This window comes from Pyrgilauda ruficollis, unplaced genomic scaffold (assembly GCF_017590135.1).
Source record: "Pyrgilauda ruficollis isolate IOZ18807 unplaced genomic scaffold, ASM1759013v1 scaffold1, whole genome shotgun sequence".
NCBI lineage: Eukaryota > Metazoa > Chordata > Aves > Passeriformes > Passeridae > Pyrgilauda > Pyrgilauda ruficollis.
The window spans coordinates 2,117,631-2,144,686 of NW_024508100.1; the positions used below are offsets into that span (position 1 = coordinate 2,117,631).

At 37.2% G+C, this 27,056-nt stretch overlaps 1 protein-coding gene across 3 annotated transcripts in view; it reads right to left on the bottom strand.

The window, feature by feature from the left end:
- The window catches only part of CTBP1 (C-terminal binding protein 1), a 237,330-nt gene that overhangs the window by 205,622 nt on the left and 4,652 nt on the right, over positions 1 to 27,056 (bottom strand). The gene's annotated exons all lie outside the window — the stretch shown is intronic.

A 27,056-nucleotide genomic window follows, 5' to 3' on the forward strand; every position in this document is an offset into this window, starting at 1 on the left:
ATGGATTAATAGCATCTATTTATATAAACACAATTTTCGATGGATGGACAAAAAAAAGTCAATTCTGGAGACATGTAGCTGTGTATATGCACCTAGTAAGCTACCACACATCTGAAGCAAAAAGTAATTTAATCCACATATCTCTGTTCTAGGCATCAATTCCTTAAGTGTTTATTAGAATCATTCCAAGTATTTTTCTCTCTCATAGTTAGAACACATTAAATCATTAAATTCAAAAGAAAAAAATTACCAAAGATGTTTTCAGACACCCTTTGCATCCAGAACTCCCAGCCAAGATGACTTTAGACTTGTTCTTATTGTACCACCAGGAGACATGAAAGACCTGTTAAGTCATCTTAATAGAGAACTTGTCCCTGGGGTGTCTTCTGCAAGTGATACATTTCATTGACTCTGATAGTAAAAGGGTCATAAGCAGAAGCAACAAATATGCAATGCAGCACTGAATGTACATTCTGGATTTATTAGAGAAAATTGAAAGCATTGCAGCACCAGAACCTAATACACCATTAAATACAGCATAAAACACAATAAATACCTCCATACCTTACTTTTATTATATATTTTAGGAATATTTTAAGCCACAGTACATTAAGCTACTTTACACCCAGCATGGGGCTCTGCAGGTGATACATGAGAGCTCCATCTTATTTCTCCTCCTCAGAATGTTCTTATTTATATTTCATATGCAGTTTGTCACAACTTAATTTAAATAGCAGTTAAATAACTGTTAATCTGGTCCTAAACCCATTATATGCTTTTACATCACATTCAAGAAGTACAGTACTCAGAACATCTATGTTATTTTTCTGCATATATACCTAAAAACATAAAGACTGTAAGACAGCAGCCAGTACATATCATTGGAATATATTATAGCAAAGTGTAATAACATTTGTGGAAAGCAAAAGATTCACTGTTCAGTATAAAGAGCAAAGACTGATGTTGAAAAATGTTTCTTTTTTGTAAGTTGATAGGATAAACACACCCCTGGAACATTCCGTCCATGGCAGGAGACTAAAAAAAAAAAAAATTAATGCCAAATTAGTTGTTCAATGGTGACAGAGTGAATGGGACTTTGCCCAAAAAAAACCCCACATGCATTAGAAAAATTCTGTCAAAAAACAAGCTTAGTACTCCATCTTTGTGAAGAAAGCACCTCAAACTTCTAAACAGAGATAAACTCTGTCCTCTAAAGGGACTCTCACACAGTGATGGACAAAAGAAGCCACCTTTAAATGCAACTCTGGAAACACAGTATGAAAGGCTACCAAGAAGTGAAAATGCAAATCCTCCAAATATCTGTTAGTCTGAAACCTCTTGAAAGTAAATGAAGTAAAAAAAGTAAATGAGTAACACGAACAAGAACTTTTAATGTATATTCAAACACTGACTTTTCCCATATACAATAGCTTACAAAAGGCTTGGGATTCACAAATTTAAGATCTAACAACAAAGAAACAGAACAAAACCAAGCAAAATCAGATCATACAAACTAGAAAAAAAGGAAAAACAACCACAACTCAAGCTGTCACTGGACTGTTGCATCTTTGGGAGTTTTTTTTTTTTTACTTCTCAGAGATATTAGATTGTGTCATGAGCAAGTGGTGCAGCTTTATTGAGTTTAAAACAGCAAAGATTAATGCAATAGAGCAGCCTTTATGAACTTAGTAGCAGTGTAAGGGCTGGAACTGGAAATTCAAGACACACACATAACCACAAGGATGCCCATGCATCAATTGCTGCATCCAGGAGGTTTTCACATGAACATTTGTTGTTTGGTTTGGGGTTTTTTTACACGATACATGCCTTTAACTGAACTGCAACATTTAGTATAGTTCAAAGAACTGGACTTACTCAGTTCTGTGTATTTTATTTTTCTCTGCTCATTCTGAAGCACAATACTAGCTATTTTTAGATCCATGACTTATAAAAGCTTTAAATCTTTGCCTGTGATTAAGCTTTTTGCTGATGACATTTATAGAGGACAGGTACAACAGACAAGTTGTGCAGCAAAAAAAAAAAGCAGAGGCTTTAAAAAAAATTAAAATCAGTAAACTTTCAAGACTTTGAACCACTGACACCTCACCTTTTGTCCTATAAGAGAGAATAAAGGTCACCAAAATCAGATGGATCATGCAAATGCCTCCAAAAGTAGGTGCCTGCCTATGATACATCAACATATATCTTCTTCCCTGTAACTATGTGGAAAATACCATCCTGATGACTTCTGTTAGCTATTGCTACATTTTCTGCTTCAAAAGCATTCATAAACTATTTAAAAAAACCTCATGTGGGAAAATGTAGCTGTTTTTCAGAACATTAATACTACATTCCTATATATCTAAGTCAATTGATTTGATTCTTTACTGGCAACATAGATAAACACAAAAATAAACTATTTTGTGAACATTCTGCAGTTCCTCTGAGAGCAGCTGTTACTGTAAACATGTTTTGCTAGAGGCAAACTCTGTTCCTTCTCTTTTCATGTAATTCCTGCCTTCCTCTAATTTTCAAGGTTGCTTTAGTGGGAATAAAACAATAGGCAGCCAAGCCAAATAGCACTGTAGTTTAAGTTTTACCAAAATGTTTCCCCACACAGTAATACATATTTTATACACACAAATCTTCTTCCAGGTCCTGAGAATGCAAAGTTTGAGCCAGTTCTTGGGTTTTTTGTGGGTTTTTGTTTTTCAGGGAAAGCTTTTACAAACCAACACAAACTGCACCACTACAGTACTGAAGCTACTCATTATTAACATGCAGTTTTCTGCATGAGAATTTTGAATTACTGTATGAATTCTGCTTCAGTTACAGTTTAGTTCATATAAATATTTTATTATAAAAACAAAGAAGAAAAGTTCTAGTTGTTTTTCTAAATTCCCCTAGAAAATCAAGCAAAATGCTTATATTGAAGGGGAACTGGTGCAAGACGGAATTTAATATGGCAGAGATCTTACACAAACTGATTATGTCAGCATTTTCTAAAACTGGATGTGGCACTTGGTGCCATGGTTTAGTTCAGGTGTCAGGACATGGGTTGGACCCAATGATCTTAAAGGTCTCTTCCAACTTAGTGATTCTGTGATATGAAATCATCTCACACAGTGTGGCAGTCATATTTTCTGGAAAAATCCCCTTGCCCAGGATTTCTCTCCTGGGAAGCTGAGAAGTCTCAGAGAAAAAGGAAAACAATATTATCTCATTTGCTTCTCCTGTTTTGCTGCTTTGGAATGTGGCTGGAGATTGTTTCATTGGTTTCATGTGAATTGTTTTGACTCAATGACCAATCAGTGCCAGCTGTGTCAGGACTGTGGAAGGAGTCACGAGTTTTTCATTATTATCTTTTTAGCTTTCCTTTCTGTATTCCTTAGTATAGTTTAGTATAGTTTTAGTATAGCATTCTTTAATATAATATAGTACCTTAAAATAATAAATTAGCCTTCTAAGAACATGAAGTCAGGTTCATCATTCCTTCCTTCGTCTGGGAACCCCGCACATACAAGAAACAGAAGCTCAAAAAGATGAAGGAGAAGATATTTATGCACCATGAAGATGGATAGACCACAGACACACCATGCTTGACCAGCCCAAAATGCAAAAGCCCACAGGAAGGACAAAACCGCACACCTTGTAGCAGTCTCAGCTGGGAGGGGAGGGAGCAGGAGCTGCACCAAGGGCTCACACAGGTTGTAAACTGGCTGCAGCACTCAGCCCAAAGAGATTAAATCAGTGCCTTGGCTGGTGGCACATAATAATCCAAGCAGTTATTAATGTTTGAAATCCTGTTCAGCAAACCAGAGGAAGAAACAGAATACATATACAGCAGTATAGTACAGTACCAAGCTTGCAAAGGGGAGGATTGATATAATACAGAGATTCAGCTCAAAGGAACCTTGATAAACCAGGGGGCTGGGCCAGCAAAAAGGTATCAATCAGAAGTAGAAAACTGCACACCTGGACCAGAGAGACCCCACACTTCAGTACAGACTGGGAACAGACTGCAGCCCTGCTGGAAAGGTCCTGAAAGAGTCAGCTCAGGGAAAAAAAAACTGTCACAGAGCTAAACTTATCTCAGCAGCAGAGAACACAGCTCATAAGCAAAGTTGCAGCTTGCAAGGTTCACAGTGGTCTGAGACCTCTTCCTCAGGGCACAGGCAGTGCAGCAGTGGAATGGCTGTCCAAAGAGATGGTAGAAGCTGTACCTTGGAGATCTCCAAAACGAGGCAGACAAAGCCAGAGCTGCACAACCTTGTGTTGTCAAGAGCTCTGCTCTGATGGAGAGGCTGGACAAGATATCCTGCAGAAGTCCCTGAAATCCCACAGGTTTGTGATTCTAATCCACAAGAACCTTTTACAAACATTCTTTCATATCTTAAGATATTTTCCCTCAGCAAGGCTCTCTGTATTAGCCAGAGAAGTCCATTTTCACATCTAATTTATCTAGAGTAAGAAATTTTCTCATGTAAGTACAATCAACCTCTGCTAAAACTAAACTTGTTAACTATTTCAAGTACTGTTATTGTGAAAAATGCCTCCAGGTTTCAACTGTTAAGAAATTGGTCTAACTAATCCAAACCAATATTGCCGTTGGGTGAAAGGAATGTCTAAGATAGTTGCTATGCCCAAGCAAAAAAAGAGGAGCTGCAAATTTTCCTTATCCTCCCCTAAAGCTCCTGTCTGTGAGAAATTTTCAGCATTAACTGAAAGGCTGACCTTAGACTAATTGATTTATTGGCTTGTTGCAAAGGAAAATATCTCAGTCTCCTGAGGACAAACCTTGGCTGCAGGGTTGGTTGTTTTGTTGTTTTTCTTTTTTTTTTTTTTTTATTTTCACTGAACATTAGTATGTATCTGTCTGATATGAAAGACAAAATTAAGTCTTGGTCACAGTAGACACCATCAACAAGGCATTTGTGGCACTGGAGCCAATTTTAGGCTCAGGCTTCTTCAGGTGCTCACATTCAAGCAAGGTCTAAACAGCACTGATTCCAAGGTTTGGAATTTTATGTAACTAAAAATCTAGTCCCACCTAGAACAGACACTTTCATTATTTCACTGTGTGGGTTTTTCTGATCTGAAAATACATTCCCTTCTCATAGTCTCCACCATGCTACCATAAAGCTGGCTTAGCTTTAGAATATTTCACCCCTTTTTGCCCGCACTTCTCCACTACACTGAGCACAAGTTACTAGTCTGCACTCTGAAGACTTCTGTAAAACTTCCCAATGACAACCACTGCCTCTCACTCAACAGAAAGGAATTAACTTATGTTTTCCCAAACCTATGAAGCCAGACTTTATCAAAACACCTGTGGTATTTTCAAGCCAGCACCCCTGAGCCTTCAGCTGTTGGATGCCTCTCTCACACTTGAGACAAGCTCCCATACAAACATCAGCAAATTCATTTAGCTACAGCACCAATATATATTCATTTAACTTTGTACCAATTCACACAAACTCTAGGGCACCTCAAATGCCCAAGCAGGCACCCTCAGATCAACTACTAAAGCAGATGCTCCACAAGAAGAAAGGTAGAGAAGGATTTAGCACCATTCATATTTTTTATACAGCATCCCAAAATGCTTTACTTTATCTGAAGGATTAAAACCCACACCTCTCACCTACCACAAGTGTTTAGGGAAAGGCAAGTCTAGAAGAGGCTGTCTTCTACCCATCTGGTTACATCTGAGGCACAGCACAGGGGAGAAATCAAAGCTGAAAGGGGTGGGACAGAAAGTACAAGAGGCGATTCTGTAAGAAAAAAGGATGCCCAGCTGAGGCAGAGACCTCAGGTCTAGTTATCTGTATTTGAAATGAATTTCAACATTTAGTAGAAGGCACTCAAGATATTAAAAAACAAAAAAAAAAAAGCTAATTTGTCAGCTTAACTTCCAAAGCAGGTTATTCAAGATGATTACACTGCTAAAGGTAAGGAGGCAGTGTTCATTTCCCAGCTTCACAGCACACAAACAATTACTGTAAAGCCAGCATTCCTACTGCCTTATTCTCAGGCTACAGAAATATTTCTCATAAAAGTATCCCACTAAGGCAGTAAACAAATACATGTTGCCACCTGCTAGAAACGGGAGACAACTGTTCCCAGCACTGTGCAGAGAGCAGTGCAAATCTGCTTGTGCCATGCGTAGAAGCTGTAAACTACTTGTCTAACTTGGCAAAGAGAATATTAGGGAAACTTTACAAGTCTCTGCACTTGTTTATGATGAGACATTAATTTATATCATTCCTGATTAGATCCATGTGAATACTTTTGATCTATAAATAAGACTCCCTGTTGAACTACACGAAGCTAATTCAAAACAAGACATTCGTTTGCTGGAATGTGAGCAGCTGTGCAAAAAATAATTGGGATTGCTAGTCAAGGACTTCTATTTCAAAGTATTCCCCATGTAAACATGTTTTTTGTTGTTCTACTCTACAATTCATTATTGTCTTTCTACTTACAGTATGATATTGTAACTCATCGATATTATTAGAGTTGAAGGCAGAAAACCTTTTTTCTCTTTGCAGGGGAGCCCACCAGTGCTCCAGTCTCTCACAAATTATCTGTTTTATCCCAGCCAGGATCACAGCACAAAGCAATGCAGTTTAAACTCACAGAATACAATTACAGAATAATCATCATATGACTACAAAGAGCTTCAAAAAAACAAACTCTTAAATGTGCCCAATAGTGATCCTTGAAGCAGTTCTTATTATTTTCTCTTGCATCAGGTCTTTGGATGTACCTTACACCTAGCTTATAATCTCACTTCAGCTTTCATTCGATTCCTGAAACTCAGCCATCTGTTATGCCTGAATTGCTGTATCAGTCTATCTGTTATGCTTTCCAGCAACATAAATTTCTTACTTTGTCAAGTCTCAAACATGAATTACAATTTCTCCAGTGAATATAAAATAAAAATGAAATTTAAATTCTCAGCATGATCAAACATCCTTCCACTGTCCAGATATGTGGGCTCTGAAAACACAGATTTGTCTTCAAAACACTTTAGAAAAAGCAGCATTGAGAATGAGCATTTGCTTTCCCTGGCTGTAATCCTCTCTTTATTACAATGTCCCTTGGTAGTCTCCAGTTACAGCAGTTACACACCATAGAAAGTCAACAGCTGAAATTAATTTTTCTTTAAACTTATTGTTTGCAACAGGAAATGTCTTTAGTCAATTCTAAGTAGGAAGTTACAACTTATATTGATAGACTTGAAGTCGCTCAAAAAAATTCTAGGCAGTTCAGCCCCCAAAAAAGTGGTTTAGGGTCACTTTTCAAAGCAGCAGCTGGACTGGTTCCTGACAACTTCTTGTCCAGAGAACATTCAGAGGCTGGCAAACATCTGGTTAGCAGCAATAGCTCTGATTACCTCTGACTTTCAGATTACTGGAAATGCAAGGTCTGACACTTGCACATCAGCCAGGTCAGGGGAAGAACACCCCAGGCTGTGGTGACAGCCTTGAGCTTTGCTCACCCCAAACAGAAAAGAGGCAGAAGTGCCAGGTTTAAGAGCATGAGAATCAAAATTACAGTGAGGGAACAGGAAACCGGGACTAAAAGAATGAAAGTGAGCAGAAAATGTGATTGTGGTTTTACTCTCTCTCCTACTCAGTGTCACAGTTTTGTCACCAACTACAAAATCCTGTAAAAACTTCTTAAAATGATTTTTGGTAAGAAACCAAAAGATATCTCCCTGATTATGAAACTTGTAGTTAAAATCACCTTACCACTGGTTATAGCAAAAACATTTAGTTATATTAATTCTAGTTTTATACTGTTTAGTTTTTTAAAACTCCCATATTTAGCAGTTATATATTAGGGGAATAAGGTGTTTAAAGACTCAATAAACACTTAATATTCAACCAAAGAACCAGCAGTATTTTCTGTAACTTATATTAAAATCAATGCTAAACATACTGACTAGTGAAAAAACATGGTTAGTACATGCATCCCAAATTCTCTTTTTAAGGCTTGTTCTTAGTGCCTTATCAGTTACATTTTAGTGCACAGAAAATTTAATTGACATAATTAAATCAGATTAAATTAACATGATTAAGGGTGCAAAATCAGGCATGTCAAAGTTGGGAAACACTAAAATTAGAAAGTAACATGCTCTGCATTTTTCTAAATAGGAAGAAACCTTATGAGAGAAATCCCACCTTATTCCTCAAGAATTTGTCTATTGCAGACTATTCAAATCCTGCTCCCAAAAAAGAAAATCCTAATATGCTTTTCTGTGTGACTTCCAACTGTAATACCCGAATACTCATACATTCCTTTATTTTCATAGAACATGTATTGTGAAGAAAGCATCTTTTGCAATCTACAAAATAATGAAACTAAGGCACAAGAGGGTTAAGTTCAGAGGTATTAAATGACTCAAATAGCCAATAGAAGATTGTTAGACATGACTTGTCAAAGGGCATGATTTATACAGCCGAATATGCAAGCCCTGCCTTGAAGTACATCACACCATCCCGAAGGTATGGCCAGTCACAGCTGCTAAAGGAAAGTCATCTTCAACGTCTCCCTTCAATTCTCCCAGACAAGAGAGTTCATTCTTCATTTGTACAGCTTGGTATTTGACTATCCAACGAGTCAATATATCCCAAAGAACAAAAATAATACTGAGGTAACCACAAAATTACTGACTTCTGCTGACTTAGTGAGCTAAACCAGTTTGGCAAGCAGGAGATCTGATGTAAAGGAAGAAAAGTGACAGCTTCAGGAGGGGGAGAGGGATTTCCCCTCTTGGAGGCAATTGTTTGTTGGATCAAGTTACACATTGTGCCCAGCTGAATGACTGGCTCAAGAACAGATTGCCAAAGCTGGCAACTACCCCAGGAAAAAAAAAAAACAAAAAAACACCATCACCAACAAACCAGCCATCACAAACATTTCTAGCAGTGCAAGAACAGAAGAAACATCTGTCTCATTCCCCCAGAAAATGGCTTTTCTGACTTTAACTGATACCCACCAGTGCTGTATCCTAAGGAACAGATCTATCCAGGAAAACACTCACGTCCTGACAACCACGCACATTCCTGGTTTTGCAACACAAGGTAAAAGAGCTCATAAGCAATGACTTCTCTTACCATAGTTTTGCACTGACCCATCCACACACCAGAGTGCTGTTCTGCCACAACAGGCTGCACAAAAATTGACACAAACAAGAAATGACACCTCCAGCACACTGAATCAAGCAGAAACCCTGCTGACAACCGAATATATAGATAAATAATAAAAGATGTCATCGTAGTGAACAGCATATCCATTTACCACATTCTGAGGGCTTTACTCTGGAAACCTCATAACTTATTTTAGTATGCACTATGCATTCACTGAGCCCTCCAGCACCCTTTTTTAAATGGAAAGAATAAAAATTCTGTCACACGGAACATTACTGATAGTGAAAAGTTTCATATTTGCCATAGTAGCTCTGCCACATGGGCAGTGACAATGATGGACAGAGACTACAAAATAAACAGATATAAATTGTCTCTGGGCAACAAGACCAGGCCTTAGGGCTTCACTCCATAAATACTCCCAGCTATGCTGATGCAACTGTTCCCAGGAATGCACAGTGCAACACAATGCTGAAATGTTTGCATTTTTTTAATCAAAGAGAAAACAAACAATCAAACGAAAGACCACAAAAATCCCAGCCACCTTTTAAGCACAGTTTATGTAATTAATAAAGTTCATAGAGCCAAAAGGAATTAGACTTGAACAGAGGATAAGGGAGGAGGGACCGTCAAACCGTATTTTCACATATGACACATCAGAACAGTGTTTCATTTGTCCTGCCACCATGTGTTTCATTTCCCCTGGTCCCAATTCAGCATGTGATCTCCTCATTGGGAATGGGAAGGGTTAAAGAACTGAATAATTCAGTAGTCCAATTATTTTCATTTTCAACTCCTCTGTTCTTATTTTGACAGCAATGTCATTATAATGGACTACAGGTTCATAGCCAGAACCTCTTTAACTGACTTTTTGAGGTTTCTACTGGAATCCAGAGATTATTTTCAGGTTTTGATGAAAACACTTGGGGCAAATTCCAACAAACTAATAACCAGATAAAATTCCAAGTGCAATCTTCCCAAATTTCCAAGAAGCATTGGAAACATGAACAACTGTCCTCATTTTTCAAATGTTCCCCAGTTGGAGATACACTTCATTCTTCTTACCCTTTTCTGAGATGGGGAAAAACTTTTTCTATGAAATTCTTGAAAATATTGTAGAGATTTTTAATGCTACACACAATTTCATTTTAATGCCAATTTTTAAGTTGCCTTTATTTTCCATCTTTCCTTTATTTTTCTATTTGCAACATCCCACACTAGTATAAAATTAACACTTGGCTAATACATTTGATGGATTTGTTAGTCACAAACTGCATGTTCCAACAATATTAAAATTACATTAATGAGAAAATTGCAAAGCTTCTTTTTAAATCAAATTGAGCCTTTTTAATTTACTTTTTTAAAAATAGCTAAGTCCCTGACTGAGCTATATTGCAAACAAAAGATGTTTGTTTGAAATACTGGAAAGAATTCTGTTCTGCTATTTCCATCTCTTTGTTCCACCTTTGGTATTGCAAATCAGATCAGCTCCTATGCTCACGCCTGGCAATCAATAAACAGTATTAAAATCTGTATAATTTTTGGCAGTTTGTTGTTGCTTTACTGGCTGTAATTAAAATAATGAGCAATCAAACAGTAACTTAAGTATTGCAAATAAAATAAATTGTGAAACACACAACTTGTTAGCCAGCTTTTACAGAACTAAACATCCAAGTGCTTTTCATATACTCTAGGTATTTCCAGAAAGCAGCAAGTGTACTGCAAAGTTTGACAAGCTGGTTTATTTAATTTCTCTGTCCTGGTTGTGCTGAGCTGACTCTAACCTGCTCCCAACTGAAAGATCAAAAGATCAAAGATTCTGCAATTCTATTTCTCATTTTCAAATACCTGAAGTTTATTTTCTTAATTCCTTTTTAGCAAAAAAAGTGTAATTCTCATATAGAAGTGTCATCGTTCTAAATATTTCAAAGTGAGAGAAAAGTTCAAGACAAATTAAAGCATTTTGTTACCTTCCTGCTTTCTCCTCATCTTTAAAAACAACTAACTCTTAGGGTTCCTAGTGTCACATACTTGCACACTACAAATACTTAAAACTACAAAAAAGTTCTAGTATACTCTTTAAAATACTCCTAATTTACTCAAAAAACCCATGAAAATATATTTACTAAAATGCATTTTCAAACTTGAATTAAAAGCACTTGGGAATTATACAGATTTTTATTGCAGAAAGGAAAACTTAATAAAATTTTCTGAGAATCAGCATACTTGGTCCTGCAATTTTCCTGTATCAATGTACACACTGAGAATGAAAAACAAGGAATGTAAATTTATGAGTAATGCTAGTAACACAATGAGATACTCATTATTTTAAATTACAATATGCAAGCACATTTACAAAACAGTCTGCAAATTCCTTTCCAACTTCTCTTTAATAAAAGTAAAACCATATAAGCTATAATTTAAGGTTTAGGTACTACATAGATATTCTTTGTTAATTTTTAGTATACTAGAGAGGTTCAGCTGCAGCATAAAAAGTAACAGAAAAAGCAAAGTGAACAACAGTGTTATACCACCTACCTATGGTGGGTAAAGTTAACATCAATTTTTTTCTACAGGAGATATTTTCAGAAATCTTTCTGATAGCCAAACATTACTTTTTTGGTGAGTCAAACTACTTCAAAAGTAGCATGAAAATTTCTGCATAGATAGATATATCTATATAATGGTATTTACATGCATTATTTTCTAATTATTTTAATAAATATCACTAATTTACTATTAAAGCACAGAACAGAATTTTCTGGAACAGGCCTGAAAGAAATGTAAAACATTGTACAGAGGGCTCAATGAAAACTCCATTTTCAAGCAACAGCACCACTCAAGGCAATCTGGAGAACAATAGGACACACTCACCCTCAACAGAATACAAGATTAAAAGCCCAGATTCATTTCTGAATTTGACCAGACTTCCAGCAATGAAAACCCACATGATTCTAGGGGAAGATACCAGATATTCTACTAATTTATTTTTATAGTTCCTTGGCTAAGTGGTTCCACCTGTTTCAATATCCAAAAGCATACTTTCTTCTACAGACATTTGAAAATAAGAAGGAGGGGAAAGAGAGAAGCTTTGGTAGCCTTTGTGGGCATAAATCAGGTTTAATTTAGGAACAACCAAACAAATCTCAGTCCTTGCTAGACCAACATGGCACATTCCATCAGCCTTGCTCTTGATTTCAGAACCACATGAAGCACTGCCATGTTTCCATGGGCTGCTTCAGCAGCACAAAGCAGACAGTTCTTAAATCATCCAAAAGAAGTTTCAAGAACCTGACAACGAGAAAGAGGCAGACAAAAAGAATCAGGTTTGGAAGTATAGAAAAAAATTCAGTCCTATGGTAAAGCTCAAGAATTTATCTGTCAATCAGCCATTGAAAACAGTCTGGGAAATAGCCTTCTTAAACCTTTGGATTAATAAACAGTTCAAATTGCACAGTCTAACAATATTTAAGTATTTCCACATCAGAAGTTTGATTTATTTTTTTTTTCCTTAAAATAGCAAGGGAATGCAGTTCCATGCAGACACTACTAAAGTAAATCAGCGGTAAAAGAAAAAAAAAATTAAGGTCCTTTGAGTACAAATTTGCAGTAGATAAAACCTTAAATTAAAAAATACAGTCATTAGTGGGTATGTGCTCTAATTAAAAATTCATTTGACCAAATTCATCCGGCTATTTCTCCAGGTGGAACTCTCAAGATCCAGATTAATTAAATCTCACTAAACACTCTGGCCATGAGAATAAAAGAAAAGTTACTGTTTCTCCAGCATAACTTTGAATTGTCTGGCCAGACATATGAGATAGCAAAAAAAAAAAAAATTCCATCAGCCTTATATTGCAGACAGAATTGCCCTTAAGGACAAACACATAAATCTAATCATCACATTTCTGGGCACAGGTTTCAGGTGGAACAGTAAATACACCATTCTCCTCAAGAGGCTCGTTAGGCTCACTCATTTGGTGTGACTAAGCCTGTGCTGGGAGGACATTGAGGTTTTCTCATTAAATCTCTTTTTTGGAGGGATGGGAGGGGAGAAGGGGGGGTCTCCAGGAGAGGACTCCATGAAGGGGTGCAAACAGTGAGAGTGGAGCCTGACCCGTGCAGCCCAATTCCCACCCACCTGTGCTGGAAATTCTGGAAATGCAGCATCTGAATCACTGCCTGGGCAGGAGGAGAAGGTCTGCAAATGCTGAGCTCGCACTGCCCAAGCAGCAATTGCACAATAACACAAGAGTCGGCCAAACAGCTCTGGAAATCAAGAAGAAAATTCTTCAAAAACTCCACTTTCTGAGAAAACAACTTAATTCATGTGGAACTAGGGACCATAATGAACTCCCAAATGCTTCAGCAATACAGTCATGAATAAACCCATGAGGGCTGAATAAGCATTTACACAAACACACTCAGAGAGTTCATAAAATAGCAGGCTACACCAGATTAAAAAAAAAAACCACCAAAAAACCACAGGATGAAAATATGAAAATGTTCCAGAGGTGCATCTCATACCTTTAAAGCCAAACTGTAAACTAGGGAAAGCTGGCACACTCTGAAGAGAGATTTTTTGAAAAGGGATGAAAACCAAAACACAGATCACACGAACTCATTGGCGGGTGTCCTACTGTCCTTGCACACACCAGGAAGTGTTGAAGAACACCTGAATTAAATGGACAGATTGAATCTTTAACTGATAGCTCATAGCTTCACACTGGAAACTGGTTAAATATGGTAGTCATTGCCAACAGCTGACTGCCCCAGAACACGTATGCCAAAAAACAAATAAAACACGCAGACAGAGTTATATCCCTTCATTAAAAAGCACAATTAAAAAAAAAAGTGAGAGGGACTGAAACTTCTCTATTCTTGTTCTATTCTTAGGTTCATAGAAAAAGTAACTGGAAGGGAGAACTCAAGAGGTCACCTGGCCTGCTCCTTTCCCTAGCCCAGATCATCTTCCCTCAATCCACACAGAGTTGTCTAAACAGGAGATAAAGGTCTCAGGTAACAGAGACTGTGTAGGATTTCCAGGCAGAGGACCCCAGAGTTTCTGTACCATTATGCCTAACAAAAAAATATCTTCTGGTTGCATGGTAATGAAGTTCAACCTGCCTGACTCTCTTGCTTTGATCCAAGTTCACTCTTCCAGCATGTCTCTACAAATACTTCTTGCACACCTAAAAGCTGTTACATCAACCTTTAGCAACCTTCTCTTCAGATTAAACTTTAATTAGTTTTTTATTCCTCATTCCAAGTTGGGTTTTCCAAAACTTAGGTCTTCACGACGATTTAATACAATTTAAAAATTAGTATAATTTAGTAAAATTTTGTATCTTGCAATGAAATTGGGCATAAAATGAAGTACTGTGAAACAAACAAAAAAAGATCTGGAAAGAATCCTAAAACAGCCTCACATCAAATAAACTTTTTAAAAAGCTGAATGAGAGAAATTAAAGGGTTTCTTTGGTCTCAATATTGTAGCCAACCTCAGTATCACTACAGGTGAAATAATACATCACAATTTTATCAGTAACTTTCACAGATAAAACCATGAGCAAACTGCCAAACCAGATGCTTTTTCTCATATGAGTATCACACTGGGACATACCTTCTTACTGGATTGTTTGCCTTCCCTTTTCCTACAGTTCTCATATTGATGGAAAACAAATAGTCAGGAACAGTTTTGTCACCACCTCTACTGGTGGAGCACAATTCATGACTGATGTGCAGCTCACACATTGCTCTCACTGGCTGCATCAGTTTGTGTCACTTCACAGAAAGGCATTTCTATAATTACAGATTCATTTCTCTCTCAATATTAAACACGCTATATTACAAAAACATCTGACCCAAATAAAAGCTGAAAGCAGCTGTTGTTTTTCCAAGATAATTCTTCCAGCAATCCATCACGGAGAAATAGAAAAAGACACAAATCTTCTTTAGAGCAAAAGTGAAATTTTTTTTCTTTTTAAATTCTTTTCAAACTTTAGGTCTTCAACATTGAAAATCCAGTCTCTAAATAACATTATTGCCTGTTCTAGCTCAGAAAAGGACTTTATGTCAGACAGACTTTTATTGTTTGTTGATTTCTCACCAATATTCAGCCTTATATTTTCAGACACTAGGAGACAATTTCAGAATGCAACATTTACAAAGAACAAGGAGTAATGAACAAAAAATCTAGTAAAGAAACCAAAAAGGAATACAAAGGAATCCTAAAGGCATTATCTTAATTTTGTCCTGGTAATGCTTGGCCATACCATGACTTGCAGCACATTTCTGTATCAATAAGATTATCCCCTGGTGATTCCAATGGAAGTGGAAGGAGGAAACAATATTCAGCTTTAAGAGGAACAAGGCATTAAGGTACCAGTGATTTGTTTTAATACCCAACAGATGTTAACAAGGTTTTATATTGCTTGGCAGGGTTTTGCTGTGCTGTAAACCTGACTAAGACACAAGACAGAGGTGCTGGTTATTGCCTTACCTTTCAGGCCTACGTCATCTTTGTAGCTTATCAACCATAATCCAAATCCATTAAAGCCACATCAAACTATCAGAGAGCTGCAAACACTGGATAAATGTGACTATCACCTTAACCTATGACTTGATCAGCATCAGATACAACAATAGTTTTATACGACAAATTGAATCTAGAGCAATAAACGTTTCTATGTCGTCTTTAAATCACACATTTTCTTTCTGCTGCCTTGACGTATGAAGATCTATAACTCATAAAAGCAGCAACCACTTCACCCAGAAGGCACAAGCCCAGAGATATCAGAGTCTTGTTTTAACACAAATTTCTGGAACACCCAAGGGTTCATCTGATTTTTTTTTTCATTCACCAAAGAAAAATCTAAGTATTTCCAGCATCAATTCCTCACCAAAAAAGCATACCTCCCGCACAGAAGTGTACCTCTGCCTAAAATGCACTCCCACAACAAACCATCTTCCTAAAAATTATCTGGAATTGGAACTAAATGTAACAGCTGTTTAAATGTTATAAAATCACATGTGAGCCTTATCCCCCAAAACAAGGTAGAGGAGGGAACAAATTCTTTCTCCTGAGCTCATTCAAACACTCGAAGCAGAAAGTTGCTTAATAATTTGAATATCACAGCATAATTCTTAACCTGACTCTCAAGGATGCACAAGCCCACAATGAAGGTGGCACACTTTGAAACACAGAGAAGTGAAAACTGACAGCACCCCTCTTTTGCTTTTTGTGTTTTCACATATGAAGTAACAAAGATACTTATGTTCAGTCCTCTTGCTATCACGGCACCCCACACATCCCAAATGAAGAATATTTTAAAAAAAGTTTGGGTCAACACCAATTTTTTTAAACACCTAATTGTGACACACCTGTTATAACATCTCTCATTACACGACCTAAATGTGTCTAAAATGCTTTATGACATTATTGATCTTATAATACATGCATCTCCAAACAGCCTACATCAGGAAGCATTTCTGTGTTTAGAAAAACAGTATCCTGTGTCATAAAATACCTTGAGTTTGGAAAGCAAAAATGAGAAAATACAAATGATTAGTAGTTTATTTCAGATCTTGCAATAGCAAATCCCCAGTCAAAAAGAACAGTAAAATGGGATCATGCCTACTTTGACAAAGAGAAGCCACAAAAATAAGGTGGCAATTTCATACTCCCTCTTGCACTGTAATCTAAGTGACTCCATCACATCCTCCCCAGGTAAGGGATTTACAAGGTATCAAAGAACCATCACTAATAAGGGAAAAGCAATGCAAAGAATGAATAGGGAAGGCTTCTCACTGTAGAGGGTGTGGGTTGTATCACCTCTTGCCATTTGAATGCATGATTTTATTTCCAGGTTCAGTGAATTTTCTGCTCTGCTTGAATAGGTATTAGGTCTTGGCAAATAATCCATTCTCACACCACACAGAAAGGAGAAGATGAAGACTGTAAATTTTATGGTTTAAGCACTAAGTGCAGTTGGTGGAAAGATCCTAGATTATTTTCTCTAGAAAAGAGGAAAACTCATATCTAGATCATCAGGTGACTACAGAACTTGCTGTAGGACACTTTTTTCTCTGAAGGAGAAGAAAAATCCATTGCAGCTTCCACTTGAGCAGGATACAGAGACACTGATCTGAACCTTCTTTCTCATCAGTATGACAAAAAGAATGGTAGATATTTTTGAGACCACTGTCTACTATCATCTTACCTGCAACCTCTTAGTCCCTCAGAGCCCACAAAAGATTTTCACTACAACCAGCTCAGCACATCACTGCAATTTTACTGTTTGTTCAAGCATCACCACCATCCATCAGCACCACAGGTCAGGCTTGCAGAGAACTTTCTGTTCACAGTTCTTTAACTACTGCTGGTGTGAATCCATCTTGTGTTTCCTGTTTCATGCTCTGGCAGACTCCTCAGGATATGTTTTTTTCCCCCCAAACTGACAGTGTCCAATAAGAAACTGGTCTGTAACGTGATTTAAAGTAGTTTATTTCAGATCTTGCAATAGCAAATCCCCAGTCAAAAAGAACAGTAAAATGGGATCATGCCTACTTTGATAAAGAGAAGCCACAAAAATAAGGTGGCTTATAAGTATATAAGAAATTACTTAAAATAAGTAATTTCATACTCCCTCTTGCACTGTAATCTAAGTGACTCCATCACATCCTCCCCAGGTAAGGGATTTACAAGGTATCAAAGAACCATCACTAATAAGGGAAAAGCAATGCAAAGAATGAATAGGGAAGGCTTCTCACTGTAGAGGGTGTGGGTTGTATCACCTCTTGCCATTTGAATGCATGATTTTATTTCCAGGTTCAGTGAATTTTCTGCTCTGCTTGAATAGGTATTAGGTCTTGGCAAATAATCCATTCTCACACCACACAGAAAGGAGAAGATGAAGACTGTAAATTTTATGGTTTAAGCACTAAGTGCAGTTGGTGGAAAGATCCTAGATTATTTTCTCTAGAAAAGAGGAAAACTCATATCTAGATCATCAGGTGACTACAGAACTTGCTGTAGGACACTTTTTTCTCTGAAGGAGAAGAAAAATCCATTGCAGCTTCCACTTGAGCAGGATACAGAGACACTGATCTGAGCCTTCTTTCTCATCAGTATGACAAAAAGAATGGTAGATATTTTTGAGACCACTGTCTACTATCATCTTACCTGCAACCTCTTAGTCCCTCAGAGCCCACAAAAGATTTTCACTACAACCAGCTCAGCACATCACTGCAATTTTACTGTTTGTTCAAGCATCACCACCATCCATCAGCACCACAGGTCAGGCTTGCAGAGAACTTTCTGTTCACAGTTCTTTAACTACTGCTGGTGTGAATCCATCTTGTGTTTCCTGTTTCATGCTCTGGCAGACTCCTCAGGATATGTTTTTTTCCCCCCATACTGACAGTGTCCAATAAGAAACTGGTCTATAACATGGTTTAATGAGGCACTATAACCTGTCTGGGCAATCTCCCACAGAGTTCTGAAAGCAGAAAACTTTCAAGACCCTTTTTTTAGATTGTCCCAAGATCTCTGAAAATTCAAACAAGCTTTTGGCTTGTCAGTTCAAATTTCAGATTCTTGTTGGATCTGGGTTTTGCAATTGGAAACATGACAAATTCTTTTCCCACAAAAGAACTGCAGCAGGAATTCCCCTGATGTTTGTTCAGCATAACCTTCCCAATCACTTAAGAGTCAGTGTTGAAGAGGGAAACCTCCATCCCAGAGTGTACTTTGGGGACAGACGACTGCCAACTGCCCTGGATGTTTGTCTTGGACAATGCAAAAGACTTTTGGTTGAATGTCATGTTATTTATTTTGGTAGCATAACTAAACAGCGACAGGATGTTTGTTTATTCTGCTTAAGAGATGCACTGCATTTGACACCATGAAAATACTGCTGGGAACCACCTTCTTTGATACATCACTGTTTTGTTAAAAGCCCATATAGACTCATTTTGTACAGACACCAGCTCCATTACTCATAATGGTTTTATGAAAGAACAATATTCTTCCTTAGAGACTCAGCACACACATAATAAAAGACAATTTCTTTCTTACTGCATAGTGATAGCTAATGTGTCAGTGTTTTATTTCATTTAAAATTTGAACTGAATTTAGTTTTAATTTAATCTCGAGTTAACTGTCCTATCCAGTGGTATGTATCAATGCTGAACAACTAAAAAAATATAATGCTGAATTACAATCTGCTGCCTTATCCTACTTTTTATGAGACCCATTTTTACTGTCAGTCTTGACATCAATGTGAACACCAATCTGAAAAAATACTGAACCACACTGCAAACTGTGTAAAACTTTAATGGCAGTGAGACCAATACACAGGATTATTTTAACAAGTAGCTGGGCATAACACTATTTCTAAATCAAAATTTTACTGCAGTCTCAAGCTGATGAAATATGCAACATTTTTGCTATCAAAGTGCAGCAAGTCAAAACTAGAACTCTACAAATACCTCTTTAAAATCACATTAAAATTATCTGATCCTTTTAACACCTAGTGTTTACATCACACCTTTCATTTCAAGGCTCTAAAACACATGCAAAGACTGATAATAACAAAAAAAGCTAACTTAAGAGAAAAACACCAGATAGGTTCCTTACTGTAGGCAAACTTCTCAGGATGATAGGGCAAATTCATATCCACACTGCATATTTTTTAGCCATTTTGCAGTAAATAGGCTTTTTCAGAAGTTTTTACTGCACAGTCAATGGTTACTATTTGCAACAACAGTGACTGCCATTTTTAATTAGCATTGGGTAACAGCCTACTAACGTAAAAGAATTTCTATACTTACAATAAATAACCATGGGTGCATAGAAAGCCTTCAGAGCAGCTTCAGGTATACACTGGTTTCCTGGACTGCAACACACACAAATTTCTTCCAGAACAATACAAACTTGGTCACTGCAAACTGTGACAAATTTTACACCAATTACAAATTTAGGAAAGAAGACTGAAACTAAAGTGATCACACTCTTAGAAATTCCTGCCTGCACCCCTAAAAAAAGCCCATTGTGAACCTTTGTGATAAGAAAGATCACAGAATTATTCAATATCCTGTGATGGAAGAGACCCACAAAGATCAAAGTGCAACTACTGGATGGTAAATGGCAATGTGTTTCAGTAATTACAATTTAAAGCCAAATGATGACATTAAGACAACACCTTTCAGGATACAAAGTCATCTCAAGCTGAAAGTAACAGCTGAGACTCTGCACAAAAGCCCTGACTTTTTATAACACAAAGCTATTAAATATATCATGAAGGAGAAGTACTCTAACTTTAAGGAAGAATTGGAAAACTGACATGAGGTATTAAAAAAGTTACTGTTCCAGGTGCAGATCACTTCTTATCAAACATTAATTTCCAATTATGACATTGTCAGAATTCCCTGTAAATAGAATTGTGGAAATGGCTGTCAACCAGGGAAGTGACTTCCCAAAAATTACTCCAGTCCAGCTGAGGATATTGCTCCCAAAAAATACATCAGAAATGCATAGCATGGTGCCCTGCACATTTCAGCCTTACCTTCCAATTGTCAGAATGTCATCATCTCTTCTCAAAACACTGGAAAATATTTTGTACTCTATGTCCTTTCATATAATTTGAGGTACTCCAGCTGACAATACTCTGACTCATCGATATTATGCAGACGGAAATTGCCCACAAAATCAAAGCACCGGGATAGAAAAGGGCTGGCAAGGAGTTGTTTATAGAGGCAGAAGCAATCATAAACACACTGAGGAACTTCCCAGACTGCACTCATAATTCTCATTAGAACATGCTGCCCATATGTCAGAAGGGTCAGTTTAGCATTTTATCCTCTAGACCTCTACAGAAAGCACCCACTTACATCTTCAGGCTTGCTAATAGACTGTCCCTCTCTCCCAAGAGGGATCTGAACAACCACAGCCTACAAACCAACTCAAGACCAGACTGCTGCGCCTTTCCTTACCCAATTCTGACATTGCTCCATCTAGAAACACATCTAAAGGAATATAAAATCTTACTGGCAGTTCTGAGAAATCTGAACTAGCACTAAGCAGAGAAACTGCCAATGGGCTCTAAATCAGAAAAAGGAAATTATGTATATGTATTTAGGAGACATTACTGCAAGACAAAACACTATCAATCAACTACAAACACTGAAACAAACAACACAAAACAGAGGTAAAAATGTAGTTAAATACAGAACAAAACCAAGTGCAAGTATACAAAACTTAGAATGACATTAAAGACTGCTGGAAATATCTGCCATACTTATCTATGCATCTACTAACTTTGGTGTGCAATGCTAATTAGAAACTTGAAACTATCTATTTCTTCAACTTGTGCACTCTACTGCTAACTTCTTGTCCTCTCTAGGTTTATACTGCTGCCCCCAGTCAAGCAGGAGCAGACAATCCTTTCTGTACAAGCTTTTAGCATTTCCACAGGTTAAGTTCTCCCTTAATCAGGTGGGCAGAGATGCTCAAATTAAAAGCAATGTGACATAGATTTAATTCAGCCTTATTCAAATAAAATATCAACAAGGTGCAGAAACCTTGACACACACAGCCAGGATGAAAGGGTGTTGATTTTGATATAGTCCTATAAGGATCAGAAAAGTTATGTTTTTAATTGTTCCAACAAGGATGAACACACCCTGTTTTTGATATCTTCAGCAGCCTAACAACATAGGGATGAAAGTAATACACTCTATCCCCAACAGATTAAATGATTTTATCTGCTTAACTTTTATGGTCCAATGACTCTACCACAATCTTTACTTTCTTGAAGCTGACTTCCCAGGAGGTAAAAATCTGCAAAATCCATTTCCTGTCCCACAGTCATAGAGTAAAATGGGAAATGGCAATTGTTTCTCGAGTGAATCCTTCCCAGACACTTTGACCCTAAAAGTAAACAGGATCTTTTCTTTCATTTCTGTGCCAACATTTGAGGAAACACATCAACCTGTGCACAACAATTTAAATGTAACACATCTCTTTGCTTCCCACAGTCTGAACTCCACTGGTTGCCTCTCAACTCATGTTGAACAATATCATGGATGTTTTTCTATCTATTTGTACTAGAGGGCCTGAGGAATGATACAGTAACTGCATTAGATTAAATTCACATCACTGATATGAAAAAGTCAGAATGACGATTTCTCCCTGATACCACTCCCTCACTGCAGAGATGAAGGATGAAAGAAGAGAGGATCTCAGAAGTTGTTATTTAAAGAATATATTATTCTAAGTATTCTTAAGTATAGCACTTTTTTTTTCTCTACTTGTCTGTCACAGCACAGCATAAACAAAGCACCAGAAAAGATACACATACATTTTACAGTTTAAAAGAATATATGAGAAAATGTCACACCATGCTCTTTCTGGAGGCCTATCAGTAAGCAAAGCAGGGAATTTATGAAAGACCTACAAAAAAAAAAAAAAAAAAAAAACAAAAAAAAAAAACAAGGCATGCAAAAGCTTTCAAACCATCATTATCTTCTTGCAAAACACTGGGAATATATTCCAGTTTGCACAGGCATTACCAGATCACAACAGTATCCCTGGTTAACTTCCCTCCACAAAACCCAAGCACGGATAGAAAGGTAGAGAAATACCTCAAGAACACAGCATAAGTTAGAATGATTTCCACAGAAACACCACCTGATCTTTACTGCTCTAAAAGGAAACTGTCATGTAGTTGCTGCTCTAAGATTTACCAAGATAACAAATGACATAATTTACAAGACAAAGCATACACTCAGTTTCTCAAAGCTACAAGAATCCTTCTCCACACACACCTCTTATTGAGAAATATAAACAGAAGCTGTTTGGATACAAAAGCTTTTATTTATTCTATTTTTTATGTGCTAAGACATATTCCAGGCACTGTGTACTCAGAAAATACCATTGTATAAACAAATTTTACAAACTAAGCCATATTGTCTTGTTCTGAACATGAAGAAAAATACTCCTGTCAAAGGGAATACTGTTGGAAAAATTGGATTTTAATATTAGAGTTCTTTTTAGAATAAAATTTTGTCCTTTAAACAGAAAAATAAAAGTATATTTTTAAAAGTGTTTTGACTATTTCAATTTTATTAAAAAAAAATAAACAGTACCTCAAACCAAACCACAGCAAGTGATCATTTTCAGTAACAAAATACTGACTCTGCTGTCTACAAAGATAAAGATATGAGTAGATAACTGAAGCAGGGTCACACATGAAGGAAACTGGAAACTTAAGGGGCAATTTGTACTTCAAACTATGATGGCTTACATTTTGTCACAAAGTTTTATATGTAAATTATCTTCTCTGTCAATTGATTAAACTGATCAAATTAGATAAATAACAGCCCATCTTTTCACAGAACTCACAGAATGATGAGGTTGGAAGAGACCTTCAAGATCATGGAGTCCAATCCCTGCCCCAACACCCCAACTAAACCCTGGCACCCAGTGCCACATCCAATCTTCTTTTAAACCCATCCAGGGATGATGACTCCACCCTCCCTGGGCAGACCATTCCAGAGCTTTATCACCCTTTTTGTAAAAACTTCTTCCTAATATCCAGCCTATATTTCCCTTGAGGCTGTGTCCTGTGGTTCTGTCAGCGCTGCCTTTCGTTCAAGATTTAAACTAGACATGTATAATCTGTCAATTCTCACTCTCTATCAGCCAGCTGATATTCAGCTACCCTACAAAACCCCACATTAGTCACAAGTGTCTGAAAAAGCCTCCTTATTAATTCTGATTTTTCTTCTGCAAACATTTTATTATCAAATCACTAGTATTTTAATTATTTTTAATGGTTTAGGACTTTTGGTGCAAATATGTCAGTATCCACAATGTGTGCTGCTGTAAGACAAAATATTGCTCATCTCAAAATTTCATCAGTAGTTATTGAAGGAATTACCATTACCTGTTTTGTAGATGGGAAACAGAAAGGTGAATTGATCTGTCCTAATCCAATAGCAAAGAAAGAAAAACACTATTTCTTCCAATTCCACTATTCCTATCCATTAGGTTATACAGCATCCTGTGCCTGAAATATCAGGTTGGTTGTTCTTAAATATAATACATCCTAATAAAGGAGGATGATAAAACAATTTCAAAACACACTGAAAAGGAAATGAATTGTTACGCATCAGTAGCTATATCTGAGCTTTGCTCTAGATATGGAAGCTTTCTGCTTCAATCTAAAATAGTAATCTCTATATAAATAAAAATTTTCCTGTGAAATAATAATCCATTATTAATGCAATAACAACGTACCACTCCATAAATGTCAATTCCAACATGAAGAAAAAAGCAAGATATTGTCCACTGATAGCAGCAATTCAATACTTTTCCTCCTCTTCCTTCTTATTAGCAGAGAATACAATTAGTGAACGTTTAATCCCTTTGAAGAAGTGACAATTCAAACAGAAAAGTCAATAAAATGTGTTGACCATTCCTATTGTGAAAACAATTTGTAAAAAATGTGAATTTCACTGTTGTTTGGCCTATTTTTAGTGATTTGGCCTGAAGTCCAGGAGCATACATTCCATTCATGGGTTTAACCAGCAATGTTGCACGGTGATAGTGAACCCAGTGTCCTGAACAGGTACCTGATAACACCCTCTTAGAGCAGCTGATAAGGGAAACTGGGATTACAACCCACAAAAAGCTCAAAGTGTTTCCTAGCAAATCCACAAACACCTTAAAACTCGTAACACCGTGCTTCTAGGCTGTGCTCAACTAGCAGTTCCCCTGCCAGCTTCTCATAAAACAAGTGTTTTACAACCTCAGTGGGGGCAGGGAGGAGGGGAAACCCTGAACTTTACAGTATTTTATTAAAGATGTGTCTAATGCATTGCCAAACCCCAGTACGCTTCAGCACCTATTACCAGAAAGCTGAACACACCTCATGTCCCCCAGCTGGCTCTGCACTCTCCCTGTAAATGTAAAAACTTTTCACTATTACAGGGAACTGGTCCCTCTATGCTGGAAATTGAACCTGACCTCTCTCCTTTCTGTTTCCTAAGCTTTCAAATTGCTAATCACTAATTAGCATCTCTGGTGGCTCTCTCAGAACACCAGAGTTTTATGTGCAGGCATGACAATCCTTCCCATGCCCCTTGGAGCTGATCAGCATAAACTGAAGTTCTTCCCTGAGAAGCTCAGGATAACACTGATGCCTCTCAACTCAAGGAAAATCAGAAATGTGGTCCAAGTCTCTCCTGGCTGTAGTCCAAACTCCCCCAATATTTACCAGCTAGAACACTAAGCTCTGATTTTATTTCCTACTTCCTATGACCACCATTTTTGAAGTTTAAAAAAATCCTAAACACATATCATAGACATGCTTAAAAATAGGAATGCGAAGCAATCCAAATAAACCAATATTGCTTCATTCTGCAAAAACCTAAAATTCATTCACTCAGAATAGCAGATTTTACCTGATTTTGTGCTGCCACTTTGTAATGTGAAAATCTATGCAGGGTTCTGCTTTTGTTTTGTTGGAGTAGGAGGATTATTTTAATATGCAGAGGATTGATTTTGTTCCTGTATGCATGAGCCGCTGTTGATACTCCCAACCAGAAAGACTCCTTTCTAGAATTATCATCAATATATATTACAAGAGAGTGTTTACTTCCACCCTGCCTCTCTCTTAAAAGCCTCCACAGTGTTAATTCCCATAGCAAGGCTACAGGTCTCCTACTCAAAATTTCTCTTTAGATTTTCTAATCCTTTTCTCCTTAATCTCCATTATACGAAAAGAAATCCACATATGCATGGTCTGTGGGAAGCTAAGTAACTTTACCTCTCACCATAGTTACCACATCTGATTTAACCACTGGCTCCGGACATTGAATCATTGTCCTTTAAGATTTCAGATTTTATTTGTGTATGCCTCAATACATTCATCAAGCATAAAATTCTACAACCAGACTGATTTTAATATCGTTAGTAGGTGATTACGTTTCAATTTATGCGACTGTAAGATAGCATACTATCCACCTCTGCTATTTCTGTACTGTGTACTGCTGTTTTCCAGGATCTCAGAAGCAAAAAATGTTTAAATGTTACGTTATTGACAAGGTTTTCTGTCTAATCCAGTTCTTTGAATGATTCTGAAACAATGTTACATTCAGATTTTCATTACTGTGCTCAACTATTCTATTAGACTTTTTTGTTTCTCATGGTAACCAATTTTATTTGACTTAACGGAAGCTGTTCAAATATTTAAAGGCACTCCGAGATGGCAGGAGTTTATCTAGGAGCATACATGTTGTGTCACAGATATTCCTTTCCTTGCTCTTTTGGATTCCCCCACCTTCCTCCCCCCTTCAAAAACAGTAGCAAACAAATGAGAATCTCGACCTGCCACACTGCACCGGGAACGTGCTCACTTCATCTGTTTATGTAAATATTCAAGTTACAATGGGCACATTTCGAAACCACAAGCTCGGTAGGTAAAACAGATGCTTCTTACGTTCCTTCATATGCACCGAATCCCTCTGCCAGAATCGCCAGGCGCAACGCAAGAACTAAAGTATAAACATCTGCAACACCTCTCTGTTTTGTTAACATTCTTTCACACGTTTTCTTGCTAACTCCGAAAAGGCTCGACGGTGTAAAAAAGAAAGAGAGAGAAGAAAAAAAAAAAAAAAAAAAAAAAAAAAAAAAAAAAACCCAAACCAACAACAAACAGTGAAATTAGAAACATCTGCGAGATAGCTACGGAAAACGGAATGAAACATGAATAAACAAAAACATGGCGAAAGTGGCCTGGGGTTGTTACACTGTCAGATCATTTTTCCAAGCCCAACATCAAGGCTTTTGTTACAACCAAAGCGGTCATTTGCATGGAGAACCAACAGGGTTTCTTCTCC